This window comes from Cololabis saira, chromosome 11 (assembly GCF_033807715.1).
Source record: "Cololabis saira isolate AMF1-May2022 chromosome 11, fColSai1.1, whole genome shotgun sequence".
Classification (NCBI taxonomy): Eukaryota; Metazoa; Chordata; class Actinopteri; order Beloniformes; family Belonidae; genus Cololabis; species Cololabis saira.
The window spans coordinates 47,573,628-47,595,815 of NC_084597.1; the positions used below are offsets into that span (position 1 = coordinate 47,573,628).

At 41.6% G+C, this 22,188-nt stretch overlaps 1 protein-coding gene across 2 annotated transcripts in view; it reads right to left on the minus strand.

Annotated features, from left to right (window-relative positions):
* nek6 (NIMA-related kinase 6) overlaps positions 1 to 20,834 on the minus strand; it is an 88,573-nt gene extending 67,739 nt beyond the window's left edge. For both annotated transcript variants that reach the window (XM_061734627.1, XM_061734628.1), the window contains exon 1: positions 20,656 to 20,834. The gene's annotated coding sequence lies outside the window, so the exon portion shown is untranslated. The remainder of the gene's footprint in view (positions 1 to 20,655) is intronic.
* Between the last annotated feature and the right edge of the window lie 1,354 nt (positions 20,835 to 22,188).

Here is a 22,188-nt window from a genome sequence, read left to right on the forward strand (position 1 = left end):
AATACAATAGGGCCTTCGCTCTGAAGGTGCTCGGGCCCTAATAATAATAATAATAATAATATAATGAAATGAATAATATATATAATTTTGTATACCAAGTACATAGAGGTGCACTAAATAAAAACCCAAACATATGTAGCTTAATAAAATAAAATGAAATTCAATAGAGTGATATGTTCATTTTAATACATTTATTAAAATTGTGACGGCTCTGATGTACAGACAGAGCAGCAGCTGCTGCTTCTGGGGCTCCAGTAAAAACATGAAGCTTCACTTTATATTCAGACAAACTAATATGGCAACTACAACTGTTAGATTTCATCTATTAACTAAATGATTTATTTCATCCAGCGGTAATTCTCCACAGAGCTGCAGGTTTCTCCCCCGGGACGACGGCGTGGGTTGACCCGGCGATCACGTCTGTTCTCCGGCCTTGACCTGCTGATTCTCCGGACCAGCGGCTCTTCTCATCCCCAAAAACATCGGATCAAATTTCTTAACAGGCGTTATTTGGATAAACTGAGCCCAGGTTGGGGATCTTAACGGTTACTTTTACGCCTGAAAAAATATAAAAACTTAATAAAGTGGCATATTAACAGCACTACAGCTGAAATTAAAACAGCATTCTGGGATACTTGGCAGCTACTGCTGTGTGAACGGTCTGCTGGAGCGGCGTACTGAATTGTTCATTTAGTATGCAGTATACAGTACATACTGATGCAGTATGTAGCATGTAGTACGTTAGTATGCGATTTCGGATACAGCCTCGGCTTATATAAAGCATTTTATAGCCCAGTTACAGATACAAGAAAAACATCCAAATAATAAACAAATATCACACTGATGTTACTGAAAGCCACCTGACAATCCACTGATTTTAATGTGAAAAACTATCAACTAAATATTATCAGTCATATATGAATGTATTTGATGACTGTGGTCGGCACTGCAAGGTTTCGTTTTATAAAAACGTGTTCATTCAAACACTGATGCTCTGTTCTCTGCATTCATGCGTCATCTTCCAACTTCCTCTCAGATACTTTCAGATCAGTTTAATCTGATCACAGCAAAAATGCTCTCTTGGGTTTTTTTTTTGTTGGGTTTTTAACTGTTGCCTCGCCTCTCTGAGGGACGACGCTCATCCTTTGTAGGAGCAACAGGGGGAGAGGGAACCCGAGTCTGGCACATTACCTTCATCCTTTTACATGATCTCATACAAACCAGGTGAACCTTTAAAGAGAGCAGTCCAAACCTGAGTCTGGAAATGATAATTAAGGAACATGCTGCAATCCATCTTTGAGATTTTACTGCAAATGTTTGTCTTGAAAATCTGATACGAGCGCTTCATCAGAACTTCACTTCTAAGACTACTTCTCTTTTATTTGACACTTGAGACCGCTGCAGCCAGCACTGACTGCATGTTTGGGGCCATCAGACCCGTCTCTGCCGCATGATGGATGTGTATCTTCCTGCACTTGTCAGCATTTAGGACCAGTCATCCCGACCAATTCCCCATGCCCACTTGCAGAAACGCAGCCCTGAACCTCCAAGCCTCCACCGTGCTTCACTATCGCCTGCAGACACTCATAATCGTGCCGGTCTCCAGCCCCACGGCGAACAAACTCCTTTCTGCTTTGGCCAAAATACTTCAAATTTTTGAGCGCTTTTTCTTCCCGTGCTGTGAATGGGTGTGTTCACTGGGTGTGTTCAGTACACGCACACTTAATTACAACTACTCAAGTTTATGTGTTTGTCTGCAACTGTGACTTCGATGAAGATCAGGTTGCATTTTACGACAAATCAAATACTTTTATTGTGACTGCATTTAAACAATAAATAACAATCAAGTACATTTATAACAAAATTTCATTTAGTTATAGAAAAAGAGGTAGTCGTGGTTCAGTCAGGCCTGGTGTACGTGCACACATCAAAAGGAATCTGATCAGTTCTGGGAATCTGCAGATATGAAAAGTCCAGGTATCAGTATCAGTATCAGGAAAGTGCTAAACAATGTTTTCCCTAAGTGGGATCAATGCATCTAGTTTTTGTGGAGAAAACCCGTTTAATCTGCAATTGATTAATCTGCACCGACATGGTCTGACTGATGGGTGAAGTGAGTACCAGCACTCCTCCTGCAGCTGCACAGCCAACAAGAACTCAAACTCAACAACAAGTCTTAGTTTCACACTGTATCCATATTACCCCAGGTGAGAATCTGATGACACCTGTGGGAGGTGAGCGCAGGCCGTGGAAACAAGGGATCTACTGCTGAAATCCTGGCACCAAACACTGAAGGCTGATGTTTCTGTCCACATACGGACTTGTCGGAGCCCCTGGACTCACCACAGGCTGTCTGAACAACTGCAGGAAATTAATTATTTATATCAATGTCCTAAATGTACATTTTAGATATCAAAAACATAGATACCACAAAGAAATATGTTTTACAAAGCAGATTTTACACTATCATCTATCTGGTTTACACCATTCATTTTAGCACAACTCTGAAGTTCTGTTATGGATCTTTGGTGTTTTACAGCAGCTGAAGGTGAATTACTGACATAACTGTGCAACTTAAATGTTTCAACATGGCCATAAAAAAATGAAAATAAAAAAAATCACTAGTAAATGATAAAATGCTATCACATATAAAAGCCCCAGCAAGACTTTTAGTGGCCCAGTAAAGTCGGCAAACAGGCGCCTCCCAGGCCCAACTGTTTGCTTATCGTCATGTAGTTGGAGTTGAAGTTGCTGTCGTACACCAGCGTCAACGAACCCACACTCACCTGAACAAAGAACTGCGAGGATCAGCTTCTCCAATCTCTCTATTGCATTTAAAACAATTCAAGTCTTTTTATTATGCAAGTTGTACAAAAAGCTAGAAAAGAGACTAAAAGGAGACGTTTATCTGTTGTGGGAGTTAAACTATGGAATGACGCTAACCTAGATTTACCAATGTGCAGCTCATTTTCAGTTTACAAAAAAAAGATTTGTAGAGCAATCTTTGAGAGCTACAAATGTTAATGTTTATTTGTTTTTGTTTGTTGCTGTTCTCTGATATTTATATATATAAAAAATGTCTTTACTGCTATACATGTAAACCTTATTGGTCCTCCTTTTCTGGTTTAGTTTTGGTATTGTTTGTTTGTATGTATGTAGGACAGGCATTAATATAAGCACTTTGCTTCTGCCTGTGCCTTTTCATTCACTATTTTGTCGATAATGTTTGTGTTGATAGTGCTTGTAGTGTGATGTGACTGAATAAAGAATTTCAATCAATCAAATCAAAAAAATCTCCACAAGACACAGGTGGAGCCACCTGGATTCAACAGGACACAAGGCTTTTAGGTAAAACACCCCGCGTTTTTCCATCTTTACACCAAGCCTCAACTGTCTAACGTCTGTATAAAGAAAAATGGCCAGACTTAATGTTTTTTTTCCCCTATGGTGCAAATTTGTTTTGTTTTTTTACAGTCTATGCTTTCCGATAGCAGTTTTAAAACTTTGGCTGTTTCCAAAGCCCCTCTCTCTCTCTCTCATCACTATGAGGTGGTCAGCAGCACAGGAGCACCACAGGGTGCTCACCCCTCTCCTCTTCACGCTGTACACCTCAGACTTCCACAACAGTCATAGTCCATGACTAGTCATAGTCATAGTCCCGTCATAGAAATACTCAGATTACTCTGCAGGTGTGGGGGGTATCAGAGGAGGACAAGGGACTGAGTACAGAGAACCCATGAAATGTTAAAAAAGTGGTCTCCCCTCAGCCTGCCAACTCAGAGAAGGAGGAAAGCAACCAAATTCTGCAGTGTCTGTACAGCCGCCCGGATGATCCGTCCAGTGTGATGTGGATCTACGAGCCAATAAGATTCTGCTCCCCAAAGTTACGGAACCAAAATGCAAACCACGCCCACAACTATAAAACTGTGTAACTGCATGTGAGCGTCCGACTATCGTAGCACTGCGTGACATCGGACGCGCTCTGTCCACACTGAAAGCGTTATGGGCCCCCACGTTATTTTGGTTGACAGCTGAAACTCGCTTTTTAAGGCTGAACGGTGCGCGTCGCCGCGTACCCTACGCCGTAGTCTACGCCGTCGATTTTACGCAGAACCATAAATCAGCCTTTATTCACCGCACTACCCGCCCGTGCGCTCCTGAAAGAAACTCCTAAAAGAGTAAAGAGACAAGTAAAAGATGGGTGAGTACTTTTTATCTTCCTACGTTTGTACTTTCTAAACAGAAAACAAGCTTGATATTGTGATATTTAAATGTTCTTCTATTTTCTTCCTGTCGCTCGCGTTGAAAGCCGGTTGAAAGCGCTGTAGGAAACGGTCATGATGAGGAACAGCTGATCCGGCTACAAAAACCTCAATAAAGTGGCAGAAAGTAATACTACTACTATTATTATTATTATTATTATTATTATTATTATTATTATTATTATTATTATTATTATTATTATATATTATATATTATCTTATTATTATCTTATCAGAACCTTCCAGCTCTCTGTCCATCTCCCTCCAGCAGCTGCCACTTTATTGAGGTTTTTGTAGTGAAATGAGGAGGAATCATAGAGATAACTTCTCATTTCAACTAACTGGATCAGCCGTTCCTCATCATGACTGTTTCCTACAGCGCTTTCAACCGGCTTTCAATACGAGCGGCAGGAAGAAAACAGAAGCAGGACGTCCGACAAATGTTCAGCTCAAAACGCTGAGTCGCTGCGTCCAGTTAGGACAGTCCAATAGAAAATAAAACAATGGAATTGATTTTGTCGCTAACGCTCGCTCACATCACATGCAGTTAGGACACGGTAACTCCACCAGCCGGAGCTTCCGCCATTTTTTTGTAGCGGTGTATCACGTCATTCAGGCAGCCAATCGGCACAGAGCCTCATTATCATAGCCCCGCCCCCTCAGAATCTCGCATAGATAATGAGGTTAGAGAATGGGAAGATAAAGACATGGTTTAGAGGCTGAATTTATTTAGAAAAAACAATCAAAAGCTTGTTTTTAGGACATTCAAGGCCTGTTTAAAATAGACATTAGATCCATAATAGGTCTCTTTTAAGCAACGCTTTTGTTAGAGCAGTCGGAATGGATTTGCAGTACTTAAATAACTACTGAAAAGTGGCCCCGACGTCTTCAGGCTCAGAGGCCTCTAAGACAGGGAACACCTTATACAAATCACTATTCCACGACTTTTTGTCAGAATCGACACAATGTGCCCCAAATAAATGGGAAAATATGTCTTTTTTTCCTGCTCTAGTTTTATTTTTAGAAATCAAAAAGGGTGGGCGCTGCTGAGCAGTTAATGGCGTAGGACGTGAGTTTGGAGGCTCCTGATGATTTTGATTTAAATTGAAATTCTTCTGCGCTTTTCGATCTCATATTTGAGCTTGTTTTACTCCGCTCCATTTATTGTTGGCAAGATTGATTTTGGACTACGGTAAAATGGCTGGGAAGAGCATAAAAACTTGCAACACTGTTCAAACCCATCTGAGGCCTAGCCCGAAAGCTACGACCCCGTCCTCGAGTGAGCCTGCCACCCCCGCTGAGTCCGTCCTGCCGCGAGCTGACCCTGACATGGCTGCTCTTAAGTTTGAATTGCTGGCTTCGCTGAGGGCTGACATCGCGGATATTTTTAAAAAGGAGCTACAGGCGACTCTCGGGGATGCCTTGTCCAATATTCAGCTCGACCTGCAAGCCGTGAAAGCTCAGCTGGCGAAGGATAAAGCTGATACTGATGCTAATGTGGCTGCACTGAAAGGTACCGTTGTGGAAATGGAGCAGGCACTCACCGAGTGCACCAACGACGTCGCTCAGATGAGAAGCACCATCGAGGGGCTCACTGCCTGCATAGCCAAGCTGGAAGACAAATGCTTGGAGTCCAGGTCATGGCGCAACAACGTCAGGATAATTGGAGTACCGGGGGGTCCCGACTCCTGCACCACCACTGCTGTTGCTGCCATGCTGAAGGACGCGTTCGGGTTGGAGAAGGAGCCGCTTTTGGACCGGTCCCACCGGACCCTGCAGCCTAAACCCAAGCCCGGTGATCGACCGCGAGCCATTGTGTGCAAGTTTCATTATTACAGTGATTGTGTGGACATTTTACGCCGCGCGAGAGAGCTGCGGGAGATTAAAGTCAGTGGTTTGACCATCTCAGTCTTCCCCGACCACACTGCAAAGATAGCCCGGGATCGGGCTGCATTCAACGAAGTCAGGCGGAAACTTCGTGGCATGGAAGGTGTTCGGCATGGGCTGTTTCATCCAGCGCGGCTTCGGATCACATATAACGGGGTGGAGAAGGATTTTGTTTCAGCGGAGAAAGCCGGTGATTACGTCAGAACGCTGATTGATGGGTGAGCTGTAATGACTCTCATACAGCCGACTTTTTCACCCTTCACTGCACTCAGGCTTACTTCTATACAGTTATGATTGTTACATTGTTGTAATATTGGTTTGAGTTATAACTCAGTTATGGACTCATTAATCTCAAATCTTGCACTAATGAGTGGTTTTCCACCCTGCTGCGCTAACTAGGTTAGTGTAACTTTTGTTTGTTTGAAATATAGGCTTTGTTTAATTGTTTTTATTTATTTAAAGAACAGTGGAAATTACTGCATTTGCACTTTAATTTTGAGTTTTTTGCATAGAGCTGTGACTTGGTTTGTTATTTAAAATATTTTTCTTTGCTGCAGTACTGCCTATATTTGTATATTTCTGATCTCTATGGACATTTTTCTATTATCTTGTTGGGATGTTCCCTACCAGACAAAACAAGTTTTTGATGTGTCAGTTTTTAAATTGTAATTGCCATTTTGCACATACTGTTAATCTGATTTGAAATCGGCGGGAGTTTTTCTTTTCTCTTAGTTTTTTTTTCTTTTTTTCCCTACTTCTGTGGGTTCTGCTTACTCTCCGAGTTGTTTTCACTTTATTGTGGACGACTTTTGGTCACCTTGGGATACCCTGCTGTCTCCTTTGTTCTGGGGTTTTATGGAGACTTTTGGGGTTTGTGTGTTTAGGGGTGTGTTGGGGGGAGGGTGTCCCACCACGGCTCATTATGGCTATCTGTATTTTTGTTGTTTATTGTATTTAAATGGTTAACGGCAATATAGGTCCCAGCATTGCTGGGTCAGGCACACCTCTCAGATTTATTTCCTGGAATATCAGAGGAATGGGTAACCCTGTTAAGAGATCTAAGGTTTTTACACATTTGAAACGCTTAAACTCTGATATAGTATTCTTACAGGAGACTCACCTTCAGGTTAAGGATCATCACAGACTACAGTGCCCGTGGGTGAGTCAGGTCTTCCACTCAAACTTTAATTCAAAAGCGAGAGGAGTTGCCATCTTACTTAGCAAAAAAGTACAGTTTACATCCACTAATATCATTGCGGATAAGAATGGCCGTTACCTTATAGTCGCTGGAATCCTAATGCAAAAAAGGGTTTTGTTGGTGAATGTGTATGCACCAAACTTTGACGATGTTGATTTTGCTAATAGATTATTGAGTAATCTCCCCTTTTTAAATACTCACCTGTTGATTTTCGGGGGGGGATTTAAATGCGTGTTTGACCCAAAGTTGGATCGGTCTAACCTACGTACTCTGACTCAATCTGCTATGTCTAAAACATTCTCTGACTTTATGAGGCAGAATGGTCTTGTTGACCCATGGAGATCCCGTAACTTTTCGTAAAGAAATTATCTTTTTTTTCTAAGGTGCATCAGTCGTATTCAAGGATTGATTATTTTTTTATAGATAGCACTCTCAATTCGTATGTGGTTTCCTCTGACTATTTAGGCATTGTAATATCTGACCATGCTCCTTTATTATTAGATATTCAATTATCTACTTACAATTGTAGCCCACCACTTTGGAGATTTAACTCTCTTCTTTTGTCAGATAAGGAGTTCTGTGACTTCATTTCGAATTCTATTGATGAGTTCCTTTCTTTCAATCGGAATGACTCCACTTCGTGCTCACTGCTGTGGGAGACATTTAAATCTTATATTAGAGGACAGATTATTTCTTATTCTGCTCTTTCTAATAGAAGGCTCAATGCTAGGCTTAAAGTGCTTACATCTGCGATTGGTGACCTTGATCAAAAATGTGCACTGAACCCTTCTCCTGAACTGCTTAAACAGCGTTTAGATTTACAGGCGGAGTTTGATCTCATATCAACCAAAGAGGCTGAGCGATTGTTATTACGCAGTCGTGGCTCTTATTATGAGCACGGTGACAGGGCCAGTCGTTTACTGGCTCATCAACTATGGCGACAGGCCGCTTCCCGTTTGATACCCAGTATTAAAAACACTAGTGGTACAATTACTACAGACCCCCTGGAAATTAATGCTACTTTCAAATCATTTTACTCCTCATTGTACAAAGCTGGCTTTCCTACAAACAATGCTAGAATGAATGAATTTCTTCAAAATCTTTCTAATCCTGTGATCGATCCTAATATTGCTAAACAACTGGACTCCCCTCTCTCTCTTGAGGAAGTATCCAATTCTATTACAGCTATGCAGTCCAATAAAGCCCCCGGCCCTGACGGGTTCCCGATTGAATTCTTTAAAACGTTTATTGGAAAATTGGCACCACTACTCTTATCCGTTTTTAACGAATCCTTGGAATTTGGTTCTTTACCACCAACTTTGACACAAGCCACTATAGCTCTCCTTCTTAAAAAGGATAAAGATCCAACCTCCTGTGGTTCCTATAGACCGTTATCGCTGCTTAATGCTGATGTGAAGGTGCTGACTAAAGTAGTCGCATCTCGCTTAGAGAACATTCTCCCTTCTATTATATCCAAGGAGCAAAATGGGTTTATAATAGGATGCCAACTGTTTTTTAATACCCGTACACTTTTTAATATAATTTACTCTAAGCATTCGGCTGTACTTCCAGAGATTGTAATTTCATTGGATGCTGAAAAACCTTCGACGGGGTAGAGTGGGGGTACCTGTTTGCAGTTTTGAAGAAATTTGGATTCGGTGATAAATGTATTTCTTGGATTCGCCTTCTTTATTAATTTCCAAAAGCTAGTGTGCATACTAACGATATCTATTCTGATTATTTTGTTCTCGGTCGTGGTTGTGGTCAAGGCTGTCCTTTGTCACCTTTGCTCTTTGCCGTCGCCATTGAGCCGTTATCTATTAAATTAAGGTCCTCTCCTATTTTTAGAGGAATCATTCGAAATGGTATTGAGTACAAATTATCATTATATGCAGATGATTTGTTATTGTATGTAAGTGATCCTGCGACTTCTATCCCTGCTGTTTTGGGTGTTCTGGAGAATTTCAGTTCCTTTTCAGGTTACAAATTGAATTTGGAGAAAAGTGAATGTTTTCCCATTAACACCGCAGCATGTCGCCTCCAACATAAAGACCTGCCTTTTCATTTTAGTATGTCGGGGTTTAAATACTTAAATAAATGTATAAATGTATAAATGTGACGCGTTCAATGTCTAACCTTACATCAGCTAATTTTACTCCTCTTATCTCAAAGATTACATCAGATATTCAAAGGTGGGGAAACCTCCCCCTTTCATTGATTGGCAGGATCAGTGTTGTCAAAATGAATATTCTACCAAAATTTCTTTTCTTATTTCAGTCAATTCCCCTTTTTCTACCAAAACACTTTTTTGACTCTCTTGATAAGATAATTTCTTCTTTTATTTGGGCTGGGAAGTCACCAAGGGTTCGTAAATCTTTATTGCAGAGATGCAAACTTAGTGGTGGACTTGCATTACACAATTTTCAATTTTACTACTGGGCTGCTCACATCCATAAGCTTTGCTACTGGTTACAATCTCCCGACACCTGCTGGTGTAAATTACAACTATCGTCTCATAGGGGATCCTCTATAGCTGCTTTACTTTATTCTTCTTTACCTACAAAACTCTCTTCATACACTGATAACCAAGTGGTTCTTAGTACATTAAAGATCTGGTATCAATTTAGACGACACTTTAAATTCATAGCTATATCTTCTTTGGGTCCTTTAATCAGTAACCACTTGTTTCCTTCTTCACTTTTGGACTCAAAATTCTCGGTATGGTATGTCAAGGGTATCAAACAATTCAAACATTTATATGTAGATGGTGTCTTTGATAGTTTTGCCAATTTGTCATCTAATTATGGCCTCCCTGTTACTCATTTTTTCTTCGCTATTTTCAGATTCGTAATTTTCTCGCCAAGTCTTTCCCTAATTTTCCCTGTGTACCTCCAGAGCAACCTTGGGAAAGCTTGCTTTCACGTACTCCACATAAAAAAAAATGATTTCAAATGTATATAACTTCATTCTGGCACTTAACAGTCAGTCAAATGAGAGGATTAAGAATGCATGGGAAAGGGAACTGGGAATTCAACTGACGGAGGAGGTTTGGGAATGCGCTGTGGGTAGGATACAGTCTACGACTTCTTGTGCTCGTCTTGGACTTATCCAATTCAAAGTTCTACACAGGGTGCATTTTTCCAAGTCGAGACTCTCTGAAATATATCCGGAAGTGGAAGACACGTGTGATAAGTGCCATGGCTCTCCCTGTCACCTCAGCCATATGTTTTTTCTTTGCCCTGAACTGAATCGTTTTTGGACTGGCTGTTTTTCCATTATGTCCGCTGTTCTTCAAGTAAATCTGCAGCCTTGCCCGTTGATTGCTATTTTTGGAATTCCTGATGCCTCACTTGCACTAAATTCTTTACAAAAGGACATTATATCTTATACATCCTTACTAGCAAGACGTGGTTTACTGTTGCACTGGAAATCTGTTAAATATCCTTCCATCTCTCGGTGGCTTAAAGACACCATGTTCTTCTTAAAACTGGAGAAAATCAAGTATACATTGAGAGGATGTACAGAGAGGTTTTTTCACAAATGGCAACCCTTTATTTCTTATTTTACAAATTTAGAGGTACTGCCCAACTGAGTGTGTGTCTGTTGTTGTTGTACTTTGGAATGTATGAGTAACCACTATTATCTGTTGTCATCTTGAGGCATGGGGGGGCGGGAGGAATGGGAGTGGTTTGGGAGCGAAGGTAGTTTGTTTGTTGTTAATTTTTTTTACGATTTAACTGTATTAATTTACTATTTTAGTTGCTTTTTTGTATTTGAAGTTCTGTATATGTTTAACAGAAAAATGTAAACTGTGATTCAGTGACTGGAATTGTCTTATGTTCTTTTTCAATAAAAACATTGTAAAAAAAAAAAAAGAAATCAAAAAGGTGCCACGAGTGAATGGGGCAAACAAAGCATTATCAAACTGAAATTAAGTTAAATAAATTTAGCTTTGCAATCAGAGATTCACCTGAACAGACGCTCACTGAAATATGGTTGGTCAAATTTTAGAAAAACACGCTTTCATGATGGCTTGGTAAGTAATTAAAGTAAGTAGAAGTTTATTGCAGACTCGTGGTCCATACAAAAACAAACCAATTACATAGAACAAAATACATACAAAACATAAAACCTGTCCAGCAGGGACAGTTACAAATACAAGCTTTTAAGCCAATGTCTCCTGAGACAAGAGGAGTATCTGACACAGCTCTTCCCAGGGTCATTTGACAATGATGCCATTCAGACTCATCCAAACGGCACATGAAACTGTGCATTACATTCCTAAGAACAGCTTGAAGAGTATTGACTCTTGCAGCCACAAACCTCTCGCTTGCACCATCTAGGCCTTTTGAGTAAGATTCTCATAGCATCATTATATGCAACTTGAAGTTTCTGGAAACTTACTTTTTGATAACTTGACCACAAGTGGCCAGTGTCCCAGCCCATCCGACCTCAATCATTACAGGCCCATCTCCAACCTTCCCTTCATCTCCAAAACTCTGGAAAGGGTGGTTGCAGCACAATTACAGTCCCACCTCAATTCAAATAACCTCCACGAACCCTTCCAATCCGGTTTCCGTCCCAATCACAGCACTGAAACAGCCATGGTTAAAATCACCAACGACCTCCTCCGTGCAGCTGACTCCGGCCTACTCACCATCCTCATCCTCCTGGACCTCAGCGCAGCTTTCGACACCATTTCTCACCCAATACTCCTGGACCGCCTGGCTGGCATTGGGATCACTGGTGTTGCACTCTCCTGGCTTTCATCATACCTCACTGACCGTCAACAGTTTGTCCAACTACGGAACCATAAATCTGGGTGCACGGGTGTCACAATGGGTGTCCCCCAGGGGTCAGTATTGGGTCCACTTCTCTTCACCATCTACCTCCTACCCCTAGGTTCAATTCTCCGTCACCATAGGGTCCATTTCCACACTTACGCCGATGACACTCAGATATATATCTCCTCCAACCCCACCGCTGCCATTCCTCCCACTTCCCTCACCACCTGCCTACACGACATCAATACCTGGATGAGCAATAACTTTTTAAAACTCAACGGCAATAAAACTGAGGCTCTTCTCATCGGCTCCAAATCCACCCTCACCAAGTCACAACCCTCTCCCGCCCTTCCCATCATCATCGACGGCTTTCCGGTACCCTTTTCCCCCCACGTCAAGAGCCTCGGCGTCATTTTGGATAGCACACTTTCATTTGCACCTCACATCCATAACATCACCCGGACTGCATTCTTCCACCTCCGCAACATCTCCAGACTCCGTCCAGCACTGTCCCAATCCAGCACAGAAATCCTGGTCCACTCATTCATCACATCCCGTATTGATTACTGCAACGCCCTCCTCACTGGCCTCCCAACCAAACTCACCGACAAACTGCAACTCATACAGAACTCGGCCGCCCGGATCATCACCCGCACCAAGTCATCTGATCACATCACCCCCGTCCTCATCCAACTCCACTGGCTCCCAGTCCAATACCGTATCATTTACAAAAACCTCCTCCTCACCCACAAAGCCCTTCACAACCTAGCCCCCACTTACCTCTGTGACCTATTGCAAGATTACACCCCCTCCCGCACCCTCCGCTCAACCTCTGCTGGACTCCTTTACATTCCCACCTCACACCTTAGCACCATGGGTGCCCGAGCTTTCAGCTGCTCGGCACCCAGACTCTGGAACTCCCTCCCCCCACACATAAAACAAATAGACTCCATCACCACATTCAAAACACAACTCAAAACCCACCTGTTCAAACTTGCCCATTCACTATAACCGGACATCACGCACTACTTCCCACCAGTTTGTTTGTCTACTGTTTAATTTTGTCTTGTTGCTTGTATGGATGTTTATTGTATTTTTAATTGTATTTCTTGTGTTTTTATTCTGTAAGGTGACCTTGGGTGTCGTGAAAGGCGCCTCCAAATAAAATGAATTATTATTATTATTAGTGTAGGGTGGTGAACAATAAGCTCTAAAGAGATGAATCTTCACAGCTTCTGAGCATATGCTGAACTTGCGTGCGAGGATGTTGGTCTGTGCGTACATCCTGCAGCACTGTCTGTGAATATCATCATCATCATCATCATCATCATCATCATCATCATCATCATCATCATCATCATCATCAATGTGTTCTGTGATAAAATGACCGAGATATTTGACCATTCTGCAAACATGGAGACCATTAAAAGATAATTTAAAATCAGGAAATATTTGCCCCTTGTCCTCTTTACTTCTACAGATGAAGACAACACTCTTACTGGCATTATACTTGATATCATTATCAATGCCATACTCAGTACATAATGAGGAGCTGCTGGAGACCAGCGCTACTTGGGCTTAGCACCACCAGGTCATCCGCATACATCAAATGATTTACTAGTTTATCACCCAGCATTCATTCAAGAGTTTAGACAGATCATCCATGTATAAGTTAAAAAGTATAGGAGACAAAATTCCCCCCTGTCTAACACCTTTGGAGACACCGAAAGGGAGTGATACAGTATTGCCCCACTTAACTCTCATGTCCTGGTTTGCATACCAGTAGGCTAATATTCTTACTATGCTCCCAGGTACCCCTCTTTGGGTTAACTCTAAAAACAGCTTGTTGTGATTGATGCGGTCAAAAGCTTTTGACGCATCAATAAAGGACATAAGGACTGATGAATTTTGCCCCCTATATCTGTTTACTATTTCCTTTAGTGCATAAATGCAAAGGTCAGTGCCATGCTTGGGTTTAAATCTAAACTGGTTATCTGTGGAGTAAATATATTGATTTAATCTGTCTAACAGAATTATTTCCATCACTTTAGACACTATACTTGCTAAAGCTATAGGTTGGTAGTTGTCTATACTACTAATTTTACCAGTCTTGTCCTTTATAACTGGGACTAATAAAACAGAGAGCATGGAGTCAGGAAGCATGCCATGATACATAAAACCAGTAAAACACAATGCAAGGAGGGGAAATATTCTCACACTGGCATATTTAAGGTGCTCAGCATCAATGCCATCTAAGCCACTTGCTTTGTTAATAGATAACTTGTGTATTGTATTATACACCTCCTGAGCAGTGATACCCATACAGTCCTTACTCTTGATGTAATCTACCTTATAAGATTCACTGTTAATACAGTTAAACAAAGTACTATAGTGCTGCTGCCACAACTCAGCGTTATTGTGTGCCCCTGTGTCACAGTCTGTCAGTGTCTGTGTCTTGTCTATTTGTTTGTGTGTGTTCTGTGGGCGTATAGGCTTGGCTCCAGCTCTCAGCTTGGCACACCTGGTTCCAGTTCCCTCGTCTCCTCACCTGCCTGGCGTCAGCTAATCATCCCCAGTCTACAAATGTTTGGAGATCCTGCGGCACCGATGCCAGATCGTTTCACAACCCTAGTGCGTGGTAACGCTTCTAGTCTACCTGTCCAGTATATTTCCTAGTTTAGCATTTTTGGAAAACTCTGGGTTACAAAGGTAACCCCAGTTTAGTTAGTGAGTGCAGATTTTGTGCTCTTCGTGATTTTTGATTCCTGCCCTTCTCATCCTCAGAGAATCTCCGCCAGCCGTTTGCCTTGCCTGCCTGCCTGCGTACCTGCCACTCAGCCTCAGCCTGCTCACCGGCACACTAGAATCCCGCTGCCCTCCGGATTGCTTTTTTCCTGCATTTTTTAATAAACACCCTTGGACTTTGACTTTGTTGTGTTCTGCTTTTGGGTCCGCCAATTTAACTAATCGTGACACCCTGATGTTCCATCTACATGGTAAGGATGCTTTACTGTTGTTGAGAACTCTCACTTCTTTCCAAAAGTCGACAACATTTTTACTCAACAGCTTCTTTGCCATGGAGTCAGCCCTCATATTTTGTTCATTTTTATGTATAAATCGGACAGCATATTTAAACCTGGCATTGGTGACAGTTACGGCTGAGTTATGGTTCTGCGTCCAAACGACGCCATAGCCCACGCCGTTGCTGACGCGCACCTCCCAGAAATTGATTTCATTCACTGTGACCGGAAAAGTCAGATAAACCATTCAGGAAAAGATCGCGACCTAGCGGTCACGGGGGGGTACTGCACCGCGGAGAAATGGAGTGACGGAGAAGTCCGAAGGTTCACGACGGCGTCACGATGATGGCGTCACGGTGACGGCGTCACGGCGTAGGCACGGCATCGATTTGACGCAAAACCATAATTCAAGCTTTACTCTCGATCCATGAGCCGCTGACCCACAACAGAAGACATCGTTTACGGCACGTCTAATCTCAGTGAGCCAGCTAGACTGAAAGGGAACGTTACAATTGCAAGTTTTACCAATCAGCATTCACACGGGTGATGAATGTCAAATTTGTCACACCGTGGGGAGGTTGTCTTTTCCTGATCCTTTTTTGTCTTGTCATTTTCCTGTTCCTCATTTCAGGTCACTTGCCTTTCCCCGTATCATCGGTCTGATTGCCCTCCCTGATTCCTGATTGTGTTCACCTGTTCCTCATTACCCTCATGTGTTCAAATAGCCTGCGTCTCCCCTGATCTTTTGCCAGTGTGTCGTCTCCGGTCATGTGTGTACGCCCCGGCCGTCTCCATAGTATTCTTGACCACAGTTTTTGCCACGATTTCCATTTGTCTCCTTCGTGTGATTTTGAGTTATATCTAAGATGAACTTACTAGTGAATTTTTGCTTAGCCTTTAGTTTCCTCCATGTGGAGTGATTGAGTTTTTTGTCTTGATTAACCCTGCTTCTTCATGAGGAAGAACGTTATAGGGAATATTTCATAGCCCGCCTTTTTCTCAGCCTTGGGATTGAGCCGGAATCTCTAATAAAGACTGATACCCTGCATCTGCCTCCTGTGTGTGTAAGTCTGGTCCTGACAAAATTATCTTTTTAGTCACAGTGTCATCATAAAACTTTGATATAAATGCTTCCATATAAGGTCGACTGACAATTATTTACCGTCAGGTAAAAGTGTAAAAAAAAAAAATCTTATTTAGATCTTGAACTAAAATAGACTGTCTGTCTTGTTTGCACAGCTGCAATAGTGACTTACAGTATGAATATGTCAGAATGTTGGTGTTGGGTTAAAAACCACAATAAGAAATATCAAATCATCTAAACCACACAGCCAGTAAAAACCAGAGCACCAGAACTCCTCCAATACCTTACAGATTAACAATAAACACCAGGAAAACCAATTGTGATATTGGAACCTCGGCCCTGGTTCCCAGTCACAGCTGACACGTGACTAATTTTAGCCAGATATTTGACCTTGTGTGCCCAGGCATCCTCACAGCCACCAGCACAGTGGCGCCACCAGGGGGGGGGGGGGGGGGGGGGCAAAGGTGGCCATGGCCCCCCCTACAAATTTGCTGGCCACCCCACATAGATTCTATCGTCAGTTATGCGTTTCATCCCAAATCATTTGGGCAAAATGCATATCAGTAGACGTTTCTTTAAGTATTTCTGACCCTAATAATATATATATATATATATATATATATATATATATATATATATATATATATATATATTTATTAATAAAATAAATATATGATATATTAAAATATATATGATATATATTATATATTAAAAATGCATATATGATATATATTATATATTAAAAATGCGCATATATATATATATATATATATATATATATATATATATATATATATATATATATATTATATATATATGCCTGTGGAAGTGAGTAAAATGAGACGAGCAGAGTCTCTGTGAACTTTACTTCCAAACAAATCAATCCACACACCTGTAACAGCACTTCCTTATATATCCTTATAACTCCTCCCATTACCACGCCCAGTGTCCATTCTGAGGTGAGAACTCCACCTAGTATCCACCACACAGGCCCCCCCTGAACGCTCAGAATTGACATTACGTACAGTACAACCAACCCCCCAACCAATACTACACCTAGGGCCCGATTTACTAAGATCCTAAATAAAGAGTACTAAATTGCGTGTGCACTGAAAAAGTTTGCACGTGCTGTTGTTGTGTGTTTTGCGGGTGATCAACTAAGATTGCGTGCGCAATTGATAACAGGTGCAAACCGCAGTATTTAAATGAGGTGTTGCGTGTCTTACGGTTTGCGAGCGCAAAATGAAATTTGACGAGTTGGAGTTAGAGATATTAGTGGAAGAGGCAAATTGTTGTGCCGTATTCAGCACCCCTGCCGGGAAAAGCACCCCCTCGTATATTCAATGATAAGTAGACCAAGAAAAAAAACAACACACTGACACTTCAATATATTTATATATACACACTCACACAAACACATTAGGAAAATCATTATCAACACTTAGGAGTTTATATTATATATATTTACAAATATTATGGAAGACAACACAGTAAGCAGGCTATTAATTAATGACATCAATAACCATTTACCCGATTTTTGTTATCTGTGACTGTAATTGTGGGAAAGTATGACTATTGTGGAATCCATGAGCGCATTTAAACATGAATCATTAACACAAAACAGAACGTGACACGGAATGAGAATATAATTTTTGTCAGACGAGGGGGTGCTTTTCACGGCAGGGGTGCTGAATACGGCACAACACCGGGGTATGACAACTGCAGAACAAGTATAGGCGCACAATAAGAAACACTTTTTTCTCCATGAAAACACGTGATTTATTTATTATCACAAATAAAAAAATGAAGGTGCCTCCTGTGGCAACCTTTTGCTGAATAATACTCGATTTAACATTCAAATAAAATATTTCTCCTTTTGCATGTGGAGAATCCTCACCACAAGTTGAGCCATCCCCACCCCAGTCCTCAAATCAGGCACCAACAAGCCTCCCTGCGTAATGCTGGGCAGATTAGCACCTTCCTTTCGAACGTATTAAATACAGACGCAATCACAATCCCCGCAAAAACTTTCAGGCTTGGTAAATCTCATTGCGTGTGGTAAATGGACATATTTGCATTTCCCCTCCCAGTATTTAGCGATTTCTGGCGGGTACGCCCCATATTGATTATTCATCAGGGCAAAAGTACTAAATGAACAGCGTGTGCTATTTTGCTCATTTGAGAGGCGCAGTCCTCTTTGCACGCTGTTAGTAGATCAGCTTGCACATTGGTTTGCGGGTGATGTCAAGTTTGCACACGTTTTTACACATGCAAACCTTTAGTAAATCAGGCCCCTAGTGTCAAGAGCCTCTCTAATGAGGTCTGACCACTCGGCCAAAACGACTATATTTCTCTGCCAAAGGCAACTTGGAAGGGGCCTGGGTCGGGGCAGGGGGACGTCCCTGCCGACGACGTGGCAAGGTAGGGGTCTCCCCGGATGGAGAACCAGGGACGGTGGCAGACTTGGGTGGCCGGCCGCAACGTGGGGGCCGATCCAGCTCCACTGGCTCGTCTGGGACCACATGAGCAGGCTTGAGACGGTCGACTGAAACCTGCTCCTTATTCCCCCCCATGTCCATCACAAAACTCTTTGTGATGGCCCGTCTCCAGGACGCAGAAAGGCCCATCGTAGGGAGCCTTCAGTGGAGAACGATGGCCAGTGTCCGCTTCCTCCGCCAACCCACGGAAATCCTTGGTGTGCACGAAAGGAGAGGTGGCCAGAGCCGTGCGCACTGGAGTCGGGAGTTGCCGCAGGAACAGTTGTGTGAAGAGAAACATGGTGTCACCTGAACCCAGCAGTCCCAGCATGTTGTCCATTAGTTCTGTAGGTTTACTGTCCCCCAATCCACTGAGTCACAGCAGGTGATCTGCGCGCTCCGCATCAGACAGCTGGAACAGACGCAGCAGCTTCTGCTGGCGGCTCCCTCAGGAAACGCATGGCGCAGCGGTTAGTTGAGGAATCCAACGCGGCGACGACATGATAATACTTAGTGTCATCCACCGTGATTCCGCAGAGGTGAAACTGCGCCTCAATGTGTTGAAACCACGGGGCCGGATCATGTTGCCAAAAAAATGTGATTGTTGCTGCATATACTGCAGGAGCAACGACAGGAGCAGCAGCAGGAACGGCGTCTGCGTTTATCATGATCTAACTCAAAAACATCAGGGTCACCACTGTGGAAGTGAGTAAAATGAGACGAGCAGACAGAATATGGGAGTCTCTGTGAATTTTACTTCCAAACAAATTAATCCACACACCTGTAACAGCATACCCTTGTAACTCCTCCCATTACCACGCCCAGTGTCCATTCTGAGGTGAGAACTCCACCTAGTGTCCACCACATGCCTTAGGTTTTTACCAACATGGTATTAACCGTTAATATATATGCAGACAAGTTAGAAAGTATATATATATATATATATATATATATATATATATATATATATATATATATATATATATATATATATATATATATATATATATATATATATATATACAGTATATATATATATACAGTATATATACATATATATATATATATGTATGTATATATATAATATATATATATACATATATATATATAATGTATATATATATATACATATATATATACAGTATATACTGTATATATATATATATATATATATATATATATATATATATATATATATATATATATATATATATATATATATATATATATATATATATATGCCTTGGGTTTTACATGGTATTAACCATTAATGCAGACAAGTTAGAAAGTAAAAAAAAGTATTTCTGAGCCTGTATACTACAACAGATCCTCCTGTAATGTCCTGTAATGATGGCTTTTAGTTTTGGTGTCCACCCTAAGAATTCAAGTGGCCCCCTCTGGCCCCCACTATGAAACAGTACCTTGTGCGTCGCCGCGTACCCTACGCCGTAGGCACTGCGTCGGTGTCACGCGGAACCATAAATCAGCCTTAAGGGTCGGAAAACGTGACCAGCGGCGCCGGGACATGAAAATAGAAAAACGTTACATTTGAGGAAAAACAACTCCGGTGCACAAGAAGTTAGGGGTATTATAGAAGTTTCCTGTTGTGACAGAACAGCCCACGCAGGGGGAAAAAATTAATAAAAAAGTATAAATCATTTTAAATCCAACACCAGTCGGGCTTAATTATCTAAACTGTTACTTCAGTCTCCGCAGTTTTTCTGGACACCGACAACCTTATAAAAAGTTACACGCATATGGCTCAAACGGATTCACGTCCGCTTTTAATAATCACCCACGGAACCATCATTTCCACGCATTATTATTCGCAGCTTTTTCCAGCGCGTTTTCAGGCTCCGTGAACAGTTTCACGGCTCAGTCCCCACACAAATACATGTCAACAAGCGGGATCCCCGCTGTTTGTCTGTGCGACAATACTGTACCTCCGGCCACGGACGCGCAGATGTCTCCGTCTCCCCTCCAAGGTCAAGTAAAGCGCGTCCCGCTGATGGAAAATGTTCCGATGCGACGCGTCGTCGCATTGATCCGCGCTGTTGCGCAATAAGTCGCCCACGACCTCTTCGCGAGTGTGAAGTGCGCGGTGCCGCCGCTGCTGCCACGCAGGCTGCTCTGCACACCCGCTCTGAACCAGAGGGTGGTGATTTCTTCCTCCGAAACCTCTGAAATGTTGAGTATAGGAAGTATAGTGACAAGCGTTTCCTCACAACTGGGTCAGACTCCGTCTCCTCTCTCAGCCGCGGCGTGATGGATGTAATGCAGGTGGAGAGGAAACACACACCTGACTGGGTGCGACATTTCAGACGCACCATGCAGGTAGCAGACCTAATTAGGGGCATATAAGGAAATAAAATACCCTTTCCCTCTGACTGAAAGCATTTATTTGGGTGTCTGAAGCGACAACAAATCTACACCGTCAACACTTTAGTTTAGTTTAGTTTGGTTTATTTCGGTCATGACATCATAAAAAAGAATACAAATGAGACAAACATCAAAATAGCTTTTACAAAATTAAAAATAAAATAAAAATGACAACAAGGAAACGAATACACATTACAAAAACATTACAAAAAGTTTCCAATATACAAATAACATCTAGACCGAAAAGCTGAAGCAAAGCTTATTCATTGCCTACCCTCAAAAGGATTATTTTAAAGTAATGAAATAAAAGCAAGAAGTAAGAGATAAGACTGCCAGTAAAACAAATTGCCTCCATGGGGATAACAAAGATTCCTCGAGAAATAAGAAAGTAAAAAAAGGTACAGTCTACATGTTTCCTTCATCCTTGAATAATCAAATCACCAATTGATAAATTAATAATCAAATCAACATAGTAAGCATCCCCACTCATTACTTTGGTATAGAGAAATCATCCTTCTTTTCAATATTTTTTTAAATAAGGTTCTATTTGATTTCAAATCCCTGTCCAACTTATTCCATACATCCAATAGCTGCCACTGCATCTCAGTTTGGTGTTGGTTCTGATTGTTGATTTCCAGTATATGCTACTCCCCTCTGAGGTTGTGTAGCGGTTGTACTTGTTCTCTTGCGTTGTGTTTAAAACAGGTGTTTTCACTAAGGACCTACTATCTACCTGCAGACAGAGGTGGACAGAGTACTCGACCCCAGTAATTGAGTAAGAGTACAAATACTACTGGTCAAAATTTACTCCGTTACAAGTAAAAGTAGCTCAGTCAAAATATTACTCGAGTAAGAGTAGAAAAGTACTTGCTTTTAAAGGTACTTAAGTATCCAAAAGTAAATGCTTTTAAATTTACTTTAAGTAAAAGTAAGAGTAAGAGTAAGAGTAAATTTCTTATTTTCCACATCAGTAAATTACTATATTTTTTATACATTAATTTAAGGATCTTTTAACTCTTGTTTCTGAGAATTAACTCTTTAAAACCAGATGTTGAGTTGTTGAAAGCAGAGAGGTAGTTCTGCTTCGGCAGACACAA